This window comes from Stomoxys calcitrans, chromosome 4 (assembly GCF_963082655.1).
Source record: "Stomoxys calcitrans chromosome 4, idStoCalc2.1, whole genome shotgun sequence".
Lineage (NCBI taxonomy): Eukaryota > Metazoa > Arthropoda > Insecta > Diptera > Muscidae > Stomoxys > Stomoxys calcitrans.
This window is the reverse complement of record NC_081555.1, coordinates 4,893,109-4,905,681: the sequence shown is the minus strand read 5'-3', so window position 1 is coordinate 4,905,681 and position 12,573 is coordinate 4,893,109. Positions and strand designations below refer to the sequence as shown.

Genomic DNA, 12,573 nt, shown 5'->3' with positions numbered 1-12,573 from the left:
AGACCGTTTGTTGGCCATCATACACTTCTCAAAGAAAAAAATATAAGAAAAAAAATAAATAAAAATTATGATGGCTTAGCCATTTGCCATGCTTCTTGAGCTCGGAGGGCCACAACATCACAAAATCTTGACAACATTTGTTTCGTTCGCTGGTTAGTCCCTGCTATGGCTTGATGCCTGGCTGTGAATGGAAATCAAGCGGCTTTTGTTTTTCGGTTTTATGATTCATGGCTGCTTTGTAGGTTTTTTTCTGTTTTTTTTTTGGATTTGTATGTGAATGTGGACATGCAAAAAAGACGATGAAAACTAAATACGACAACATCACAAAATTGTATTAAATAAAATATGTGGAGCACATAACGACTGCTGCATACTCTTATGAAGATGATGTGGATGCTGCTAATGCTGATGGTTACGGCTATGGGGATGAGGATGGTGCTGGTGAATCACATGTTGTCAACCTAATAGCCAGTCAGCCAGCCATTCAAATTGGCCTCTTCTCCTCTACTTTCTACCTGGTGCGCTAGCAGGCTGTCTGTCTGTCTGACTGACTGACTGGCGGCTGGGCTCTGAGTATAGTGTTCCAAGTATGTCTGTCCTAGAGGAGGGTGGGACTTTACAAAATATCTCGCACACATGGTATTCATATAATACGCTGGAGAGAATGAAAAGAATTATAATTTGGGATGTGGAGTGATGAAAAATAAATTTACAAAAATTTAGGGTAAGGTTTTGAATTAAAAATCATCTACACTACAAATGAGGATGAAATTTGTTGGCGATTTCAGTTTGCCCCAACCCATGAAGGCCACCACATGACCCAAAATATATAGGTAAGCATTTAATGCCTTAAATTGTTTGTCTCTTAGTTAACGTAAAATATTTATCCTTTGCTTTTTATTATTTTCAAAAAATCAAACTCTCTAAAAATACACCCGCCTAGGCTTAGCATCCTATCATAACGGCTGATTTTCAGAGCCACTAAATGTTGTTTCCTTTTTGACCTCAAAAAAGGTTATAGGGTCTACTATCACTACCCACCACTACATGTGTAGTGTGTCATGTGAGACAGGAAACAGGAATAAAATTCAAATAAAAGCAACAACACAACAATAGAAGAAGAAACAAAACGCCAAAGAGCCATGCAAAAGGAGGAGTGGCGAAGAGGCGAGTTAAATGGAGAAGAGATGAGCGCATATAACCACAGCGTGGTATATGTGGAATATACAGCCGAAAAAGAAAACAAAACCTGAGCCTATCAGAGATGGCATGACAGGCCATCTCTGTGCCACCGGAAGTCCTTGTGAAATATACCAACCATAGTTGCCTTAGCTAACCGACAAAATAACCATGAAAACGGAAATACCTATAATTTTCAAACAGCAGTCAGCAGTCTGACTTTCGTTTGCTCGTCATGGTAGGCACATAAATTGATGTTAAAATATAAAACATTTATATCAGCACATTACATATAACATTTCTTTGGTTTTCTGCTTTAAATAGTTATGGGCAAAGCCATTAATCTGCTAGATTTCTACCGCCATATACAGAAGTAAGCATGCTAGCAAAAAAAGGGATTTTAAATAAAAAATTTTGTTGTTTAAACAATTTTTTTATGTCCTTTTCGAAAATGTCTTCATACTTTTGCCAATCACTGTAATTGAAGAGGTCTGTAGATTCGTTTCTTCTTATGCATACACAAATTCTCGTTTGTCTTTACTTTATTCTTTTCATTAAAAAAGGCAAACATTACAATTGGACAAAGGATTGTTCGATTGCTGCTGATTATGAACACAAAGAAAAAAATATTTATATATAGGTGCAAGGGTACATTGGGGTGTTTCTACACAAAGCTTGAAGAAGAAAATAAAATGTTCAAAAATTGGGAATAAAATTTGTTCGCTTCTTTTTATTTTGGTTGTTTTTTTTTGTCATTGAATTTTTTCGTCCAGCTGAAGCCATTAGAGTTTCTTTTTACTTCATTTAGAATAAAAAGCAAAATTAAAACCTTTGTAAAAAGTTAAGGCAAAATGTGGTGTCCTATAAATGCACTTATTAGTGAGTAGGTGGAAGCGTGTGAACTTTTCGGGGATTAGTGGACTGATGATGAAGCTTTGGTCAGCTTCGAAATTGCGAAAACAAAATTTTCTTTAAAAATAAAATTCTGACAAAATTTTCTATAGAAATAAAATTTTGACAAAATTTTCTATAAAAATCAAGTTTTGACAAAATTTTCTATAAAAATAAAATTTTGACAAGATTTTCTATAAAAATAAAATTTTGACAAAATTTTCTATGAAAATAAAATTTTGACAAAATTTTCTATAAAAATAAAAATTTGACAAAATTTTCTATAAAAATAAAGTTTTGACAAAATTTTCTATAAAAATAAAATTTTCTGTAATAATAAAATTTTAACAAAATTTTCTACAAAAATAAAATTTTTACAAAATTTTCTGTAATAATAAAATTTTAACAAAATTTTCTACAAAAATAAAATTTTGAACAAATTTTCTATAAAAATAAAATTTTGACAAAATTTTTTATAAAAATAAAATGTTGATAAAATTTTCTATAAAAATAAAATTTTGACAAAATTTTCTATAGAAATAAAATTTTGACAAAATTTTCTATAGAAATAAAATTTTGACAAAATTTTCTATAAAAATTAAATTTTGACAAATTTTTCTATAGAAATAAAATTTTGACAAAATTTTCTATAGAAATAAAATTTTGACAAAATTTTTTTTAAAAAATAAAATTTTGACAAAATTTTCTATAAAAATAAAATTTTGACTAAATTTTTTATAAAAATAAAATTTTGACAAAATTTTCTATAAAAATAAAATTTTGACTAAATTTTTTATAAAAATAAAATTTTGACAACATTTTCTATAAAAATAAAATTTTGACAAAATTTTGTATAAAAATAAAATTTTGACAAAATTTTTGATTAAATCTTATATATAAAAATCAATTTGTGTTTGCTTGTTGGTTTATATGTTTGTTTGTTCCGCATACACTCAAAAACGGCTCAACCGATTACGTTAAAAATTTCACAGATTGTGTAGGTTGGTCTGCAAGGAAACATAGGCTATATAATTTTTTGATATCAGAAAGGGGGCGTACCCTCCCCTTTGCCCCAAAAGTACTACCTAAAAATAAAAACGTATCGATCGGGACAATATGGGACTCAAATGAAAGGTATTCAGAAGCGGAGTACGAATTTCATATTAAAAGTTGGGTTCAAGTAACTGGGGGGCCGCCCCAACCCATAAACCCACTAAAATAGGTTTATTGGACGATCTTAACTTATTGAGCCGCTAGAGGGCGCAATTCTCATCCGATTTGGCTTTTGCATGAGGTGTTTTGATATGACTTGCAAAAACTGTGATGAGTATGGCACAAATAGGTTCATAACCTGATATAGCTGCCATATAAACCAATCTTGAGTCTTGACTTCTTGAGCCTCTAGAGGGCGCAATTCTCATCCGATTTGGCACAAATTTTGTACAACGGCTTCTCCCATGGCCTTCAACAGACGTGTGCAATATGGTCTGAATCGATCTATAGCTTGTTTTTCTATCATTCCACCCCTATATATATTTATATATAAATTTTCATGCTGATTGCAAAATTTTTACAATTCTTTTCTTCTGTTTTATTTTTAATATAAAAATCCAAAAAATATTTATTTATCTGTACAAATATGTAAGTGAAAAGGGAAAAAAGAAGAAGTAGTTAGGAGGCACTCCATTCAGAACATGATTGCAATTCTTGGTTGATTTGTTTTTTTGTGTTTGTGTTATTTGTTCTCATTCATGTAAGTTTATTTGAGTGTGCGAGTATTCTTTTGGTTTGGGAAATATTGTGAAATTCCCATATGGCACGCACGTGGGCCATAAACTAAATTATTACGAATGCTACCAGCCAGACGGCAGGTTGGCTTATTGATGATGAAGTTGTGGCTGCCAATGTTGCCATTGCGGCGTTGTAGCTGTCCGTCTGTTGATTGTTGCTTAAGCTAAAAAATAAAAATAAATAAACAAAAGCACTGGAGTTGGCTTCGTTTTTCTTTTTTTGGGAGGTTGGCCATGATGGGTGGAGGTGGCAATGGTTATGGTGAGGCGGCTAAAAGGTGTTTTATTACAGCGTTAACCATTATATTTGTCTTATGCCAATTCGAGGCAAGAAGAAACACTAAACAAAGGCAAAAAAGCACCAAAATAGCAACAATTTCTTAGCATCGAACATGGAAAAATTATGGCTTGGAGGCCATTAGAATCTCGCCTTGCATAATGTTGACTTGCATCATCAATCGAGCTGGAATTTCTTTAGAAATTGTAACGGAAATGGGGAAATTGAAAAAGGCTAACCGACACCACTTTTAATGGTGGTGTATGGAGAAATGGCTTCTCAGCTGCTTTATCATCATTCATGGGCCCTCGATATAGAATTGATTCTTTGGAAATGCTTTTAAGTTTCATGTTTTTTTTTTTTCATTTGCTTTGTATTGATAAAAAAAATGTTTTAAATGAAAATCAAAAAAAAAAAATTATTTTATTAATGCAACTCACGTATTCGATACAAAAAAACACAAAGAACGTATGAAAATTGATTTTGAATTGTGAATTGCGCGTGTTTGTGTGTGTGTGTGCGAATAACAGAAACAAGGTATGATACTGCACTATACCCCAACCGTATCATCGAATATGGAATTTTATACAACTGACTATTATGGAATGGACACTTATTTCTCCAATATATTTAACGCTTTAGAGCGTTTGAAAAATCTCTATAACATGTGCGTATTTATAAATATGCAAATTTCTATTGTTATGATATCATATTTATTAATGCCATATTTATTAAAGCCTACCCCAAAGGTGTTTAATATTGGCATAAGTAATAAAACCATGGAACACCTCCATTTAGGAATCAGATTTTGAACAAAACGAATATAATTTAATAACAAAATTGGGGTATGATGCTGGGTAGAAAAAACGTGATTTTCTTAAACACAAGTATCTGCTATACCTGTCTTCTTTAGGAGCTTTTTCGGTATCAGCATGGAGCTGAATTGGGTAATCAATGTGACTTTTATGAGCTAAAGACTCTTAATCGTCCCGACGATCTATATGACAGCTATATCTTAATAAAGTCCGATCTAGACCATATTCTGTTCGTATATTGAAGAGCCTAGTTAAACTCCTTGCACCAAATTTCAGCAAAATCGGGTTATAAATACAGCTTTTATGTGCTTAAGACCCTAAATCTGTGGATCGATGTATATGGCAGCTATATCTAAACACGGACCGATATGGATCATACTCAACTGTCGACTATCTGGGGACAACTAACGGTTTCAAATCGGGTTGTAAATGCGGCTTTATGGGCTTAAAGCCATAAAGATTGATGGAGAGATTGAATCGATATGACAGCTATATAGAAAAATTATCCGATTTCTTCCCTTCAAATCTTAAATTGTGGATCTACACAAAATTTCAGCTAAATACTTACTTTACTTTATTTGGCTATGACAGAATATTTGTTCCACTAACCGAACGTAGAATAGCGTTCCAAGCGCCTCGATCTTATGCGCTCATTCTTAAATCTCCGACACCAAGTTTCGAGGTGTCACCCACCACTTGATCTTCCATCGGGCTTTTGGTCTTCCCGGTTTGCGTGTACCACCGTGTTTCAGCTATGTAAGGTGATTACAACTGCCGGACGGCTAGACGGACAGACACATGGACATCGTTTAATCGTTTTAGAATTTTACGTTGATCTATCAGATTAAAAAAAAAATTCAAAACCAACAACTTTTGTCGAAAAAAGAACGACAAAATTTGTTAATTTTCCTGCAATAATTTAGTTTGAATCTCAACCACAAAGTAAAAAATGGTTGTTAAAAGCCCTTTTTGGCAAGCCTACATATAACAACAACAACAGTATTATCCGTAAGCAAAACAAAGCCATTAAGCCAACCACAGCCCCCATTATGCACTTGCTTGCTTGATTTGGTGTGGTTGTTAGTTTTATTTCTTTGTTCGGCTCGCGCGCTCTTCTTACTTGTTCTCGTTTGTTTACTGCCGCTGCTTGATCTCGGATTTGTCTTTGTCTGGGGGTTTTCCACGCACCCTCTAGCCTATCATTTTCTTTATGATGAAATAAAAGTAAATAATCACCATGGATCGCATTTGACGACATATTTGCCCGGTATAACTTTTTAGGCAAAGAAAGTATAATAGATAAGAATTGCTTTGCTATTGGAGCTATACCAAATTATGGTCCGATTCGGACCATAATTGAATTGGATGTTGGAGACCACAGCAGACGTCATTGTATGAAATTTTGGCCAATTCGTATGAGAATTGCGCCCTTTAGGGCCTCAAGACAAAAAATTGGAAGATCGATTCAAATGTTAAACTGTACCAGGTTATAGACCGTTTAAGATCATATTTGACACGTATGCTGAAAGTCACGTGAGAAGCCGTTGTACAAAATTTCAGCCAAATCGGATAAGAATTGCGCCCTCTAGAGGCTAAAGAAGTATAATTGAGAGATTGCTTTATATGGGAGCTATGTCAGGTTATGCAGCGGTTTAGACCATAGTTGTTGTGAGACACAACAAAACACTTTATGCAAAATTTTAGCCTAATCGGATAATATTTGCGCACTCTAGAGACTCAAGAAGTCTATATCAGGTTTTGAACCGATTTACACCATATTTGACATAGTTGTAGCGATACAAAACAAACACCTCGCCCCAAACTTCGGTCAAATCGAGTAAGAATGACGTCTTCTAGAGGCTTAAGTAGTTTAACGAGAGATTGGTTTATATGGGAACTATATCAGGTTATGAACGGATTTAAACCGTAGTTAGCATAGTTCTTACGAGAAAAAACAAAATAATTCATGCAAAATTTTAGCCAAATCGGATAAGAATTGCGCCCTCTAGTGACTCAAAGTCAAGATCCAAGATCAGTTTATATGGCAGCTATATCAAAACATGGTCCGATATAGCCCATTTGCAATCCCAATCGACCTACACTAATAATAAGTTTTTGTACAAAATTTCAAGGAGGAGGAGGCCACCGTAGCGCAGAGGTTAGCATGTCCGCCCATGACGCTGAACGTATGGGTTCGAATCCTGGCGAGAACATCAGAAAAAAATTTTCAATGTTGGTTTTCCCCTCCTAATGTGAGGTACTATGCCATGTGAAACTTCTCTCCAAAGAGGTGTCGGACTGCGGCACACCGTTCGGACTCGGCTATAAAAAGGAGGCCAATTATCATTGAGCTTAAACTTGAATCGGTCCGCACTCATTGATATGTGAGAAGTTTGCCCCTGTTCCTGAGTGGAATATTCATGGGCAAAATTTTTAAATTGTAGAATATTTTTTGTGGGGCTATGTTAAAGCTCATGACAGACAAGATCATTGAAGCATTCATTCGAGAGATAGCGGCCGAAATGTTGGAAAGAGTATGCAAAGAAATGGACTAAGCGGATGGACCATTTGAGGCGCAGTCACGGTAAATATTTGCATGGAATAATCTTCAAACATTAAATTATATGGACCGTACTATCGATTCAAATACAGATTTCATGTATTTTTCTGAAATGTATGTTATTTTTTTAAGCTTTTCTATAGCTTTTAAAAATCACTCTTTATAATCTAAATCATGAAAAGTACGTTCCATAACTTGATATAGCTCCTATATATTTGAAAAACTCATTCAAAGGGCCCACCCCTATCTTTTTTTTTTTTTTTTTGCTTTGAAGTACAAATAAGCGAGCACTTACTGAGCCACCCTAATGTTTATTTTTATTATTTTTCTGCTTCTTCCAAGTGGTAGAAATGTGGTTAGGGAAATCTAACTATTAATGACCATACTCGTATGATATAAATATCCTCTCCACCAAAATTAGTATTAATTATAGTTTTTTTTTTTTCTGTTTTCGAACCAAAATTAAAGTTACTTTTCTCCCTCCAAATCAAAGACATTCGTTGTGACTTCATCCACACTTACTGTGAAATTAAATATATAATTTTGCTGTTAATCAACTACCAAAGCGAGTGAGTCAAAATGAAATAAAACGCATAAAATACTTGTATCGTACACACCTTTGCAGAGGAAGTTCCCAATGATAATAAAAAGCATGAAATAAAAAGCCAGTGATAAAAAAAGCATTGATTTCAATTGAACGGAAATGTGAACATAAAAATACGTGTTGTCGTTTAAGTACATGAAATAAATGTCCAACTATGTATCTGACTGTCGGTCTGTCTGTTCGATGCCTGTCTACTTGGATGTGGCGCATGAACCTTTTATAGAGTGTGGGCCTATTGACCACCGGTTTTCGTGGGTAATTTAATGTTTAAAATGCAAATAAACACAGTTGTGGACAGAAGTACTTGTAAGTAATAAAAACAAAAAAAACTTCAACTTGCAATGCATTTGCCATGGAAGGAAAAAGCACTTAATCCCAAATTCCCTATCTGGCTACTAAAAACTAACCAAATACACCTGGGAACTTATGCAACTGGTCTGGTCTGGTCTGGTCTGCTCTGCTCCTCATGATCACCTTGTGGTGGTGGTGGTGGACAAAGTTTTTTGGAGCTTTGGAACTTTTTGTGCTACACCAGCATGAAATCCCTTAATGCACATGGGAGCATGAACATTTGCTGGGTTAAGTTATATTTAAAAATAATTGTTATTTTTTAATATATCCCTTGTTTGAGTGTGCGTTTTGGTTTTTCTTTTTTAATGTATTTTTTGTTATTGTGGTCATAGGGCTAAGGTATTCATTTGTGGTTGTTATTCCATGTTGTTCATGATCTTGTTGTATAATAAACATTTTCCAATGAATTTCTTTGTTTTTGCAAAACCACTCAAAATGATTAGATTAAAAAACTGTGTGAGGAAAACCAACAACAACTGTAAAATATGTTGCTTTAAATTTTGCGTTTTTTTTTTTTAATTTATAAAGTGTTTAATGTTTATCTAAATGCAGTATAATAGAGAAATTATAAATATTCTCAAAGCAGAAAATTATTGGAATTTAAAGAATTCTAAGTAATTAAGTATCTGAAGAAATGTTGGTGGCCAAAAGAGATTTAAGCTACCTACAAAATAAATAGGCCAAAGAAACAGTAAATAACTTCCACTCACTTAAAATCCTAAACAATTTATTTACTATGCTTTAGCGAGGTGTTAATGTACAAGTTGCATCTCATTGTGAATAAACCTCGAAAGATAATTGGCCCAAATATTTGCTTTAATTTATCGATCATGAAATATAGAAAGAATTTTTGCAGCAACAAATTGATCCTAGCATTGAAGCTGCTTAACCGAAATTTTAATTTTCCAACAACATTATCAACTATACGAAAGACTAAAAAATATTTAGATGTTATCAGTTGTAACTACAGCTCTATAGAGAGATTAGGAATTTTTGTATTGAAGATTAAGACAACATCAAATTCGTCGAAAGTAAATCATTAAACTCTAGGCCTTTAGAGACTGCTGAGAATAGGAAATATGATATATGCGACAATTTGAATGGTTAAATACTCCACAGTTGGGGGTTAAGACAACGAATCGATTGGTAGAGCTCTTGAATTTATGATGGTTGCAGACTGCTGAGAAAAGAAATGTCGATTTCGTCTTGTTATATAGCCATTGGGTTATTGTACAATAGTAGTATTGTTACAACTACGTTAAAAAAAATAGCGATTGGATAAGAAGTTGTGAATCTTTATTCGATTATACGAATACGAAATGCGATACGAAATTGAGCGTCGTAGAAGGTTTTAAGGAGGCCACCGTAGCGCAGAGGTTAACATGTTCGCCTATGACGCTGAACACCTGGGTTCGAATCCTGGCTAGACCATCAGAATTTTCGGCAGTAGTTTTTCCCCTCTATGCCATGTAAAAACTTCTCTCCAAAGAGGTGTCGCACTGCGGCACTCCGTTCGGACTCGGCTGTAAAGAGGAGGCCCCTTATCATTAAGCTGAAACTAGAATCGGACTGCACTCATTGATATGTGAGAAGTTTGCCCCTGTTCCTTAGTGGAATGTTCATTGGCAAAATTTGCAGAAGGTTTTAAGGACGATTTAAGAAGAAATTCGGTTATAAGAACCAATTCGGTTATAAGCACGAATTCGGTTATAAGCACGATTTTGGTTATACCCACGGATTCGGTTGAAACAACGAATTTGGCTGTTTGGAGGAAGGCGGTTATATTAATATTCGTTATTTTATGTCACCAATGCACAGATTGTATAACATTTTGCATGCAATGTAACGAAAGTAAAACATTAATCGTGAAGCTCTTTTCTAAATTGAAAAAAAAAATATATATTGATTTGTTGTATTTACCGGCCAAACAATTCAATAGATTTTAATCAAACTGATAACGTCTTAGAGATCATAAGATTGGGATACAAAGATGTTATTATAGGTGGTGACTTTAATTCCAATATTCTTGTAGATTCAAAATTGACGAACAATATGTTGATACTGGGACTCTTCCCTACAAATTCGATCGAAAAATCTCAAAATCGAATGCCGTGATTACGCCCCTATTTTTATTTTTTCCGAAGACATTTACAAAAATGCATCATTTAATTGTTGTAACTTTTTCCAAATTAATTTTTTTTTTTGGTTTACCTGCCTTTTTATTTTAGCCAATTTTAACATACCTATAAAGAAAAATAGTAAAAAAGTTAATTATATTATTGTAATTAGTTTTACAAATGTAGAAGAATGTGAAATAGGTGTTTATATTCTTTATGACATATGGAGGAAGACTAATGAACTAGGAAATAAGTGGTAAGATATTCGGTTTTTATACCTTCCACCATAGGTTGGGGGTATACCAATTTCGTCATTCCATTTGTAACACCTAGAAATATTCGTCGAAGACCCCCAATACCTCGATTCCTACGACAATACCTATTTATGAGGGAGAATCCTTCGAACTTCAAGAAATTACACAGTATGAGGTCATGCAGGCGGTGAATAGTGTTAAATCTTCGTCTTCTGTATTAGATAACATACACCCACGTATGTTATAGCGACTTATTCCAAACATTATTCCTTTTTTTACACATATTTTTAATCAAATTCTTATGACAAGTACTTTCCGGACAAGCTGGAAGCGTGCTAGAATCGTACCTTTACCGAAACAGAAACATTCATAAAAACCGATAGCGATATTAGCTGTTTTATCAAAGGCATTCGAGATGATCCCTCAAAGATAGATAAGTGAATTTATCTTTAGAAACAATTTACTCACTGATAAGCAGATTGGGTTTCGTGCTTAACGGAGTTGTGCGACTGTCCTGCTAGATGTCCATCTACTATTGATAATAATGGTATTTGCTTCCTAGTTCTTCTCGATCATTCTAATTTGGAAGCTTAAGAATTATTTCGGTTTCGACCATTATGCGGCGAAACTTCGTGCTAAACGGAGCTGTGCGACTGTCCTGCTAGATGTAGATCTACTATTGATAATAATGGTATTTGCTTCCTAGTTCTTCTCGATCATTCAAAGGACACAGTATGCTATGATACGATATTTTAACTTGGAAGCTTTAGAATTATTAGGGCTTTGGTCATTTAGAGGCGAAACTTATGCAATCATATCTGCTCGAAAGGATAAAATCTGTTTTCGTAAATGGCTGCTCTTCTGGTTACTCATGTTCACGTGGTGTCCCCTAGGGCCGCTGCTGGGACCATTGCTTTTTCTCCTGCATGTCAACGATATAGTCAATATGCCAAGAGGTTGTGATACACATATTTATGCAGATGATGTTCAACTTTGCTTTTCAAGCACTTTAGAAAGCTTAACGTATTGTATTAGGGACATAAACGGAAACCTGCGTCTTGTGAACCAATGGACCAGAGTAAATGGCCTATAGTTGAACCTCACCAATACTAAGTGCCTAGTGATATCTATACGGGCTATGGGGCTAGAAGATTTCCCAAGTATTTATATTGACGATTGCGGTGTAGAATATGTGACACAAGCTAGAAATCTTGGTGTCATGTTAGACAGCAAGCTATCGTGGAATAAACACATTGAATCCACTGTTGGTGCAGTATATGGTATGCTTCGTGTCATGTGGAAGATTTAATACTTCATCCCTGTGAATATACAGCATGGAATCGCTCATTCTTATCTCCGTCCAAAACTGATATGTTGTTATAACTGTGACGCTGTCCATCGGAATTAACTGCGCGTATTCTGTAACAATATTGTACGCTTTTTACATGGAGTGAGAAGACATGAAAGTGTGACTCATTTATCTACAGCGTTTTACGGCATGCATTTACAAATCTTCTTGGACTTCGCTCAATTCTGGTATTACATAAAATTATTTACTCCTCTGACCCTAAATACCTACATGATAGATTGGTTTCTCAAGGTCTGCTAGGTTAAAAATTTTAACACCTATAAGATTTCGATATCTCATTTCTGAACGACAACTTTTCATAGATATTATTCGTATTCCAAATAGATTACGATTAACACCAAATTACAATGTTTTCAAAATTAACCT

The 12,573-nt window shown here is 34.3% G+C and overlaps 1 protein-coding gene across 1 annotated transcript in view; it reads right to left on the bottom strand.

Annotated features, from left to right (window-relative positions):
- The window catches only part of LOC106082620 (uncharacterized), a 119,027-nt gene that overhangs the window by 71,101 nt on the left and 35,353 nt on the right, over positions 1-12,573 (bottom strand). The gene's annotated exons all lie outside the window — the stretch shown is intronic.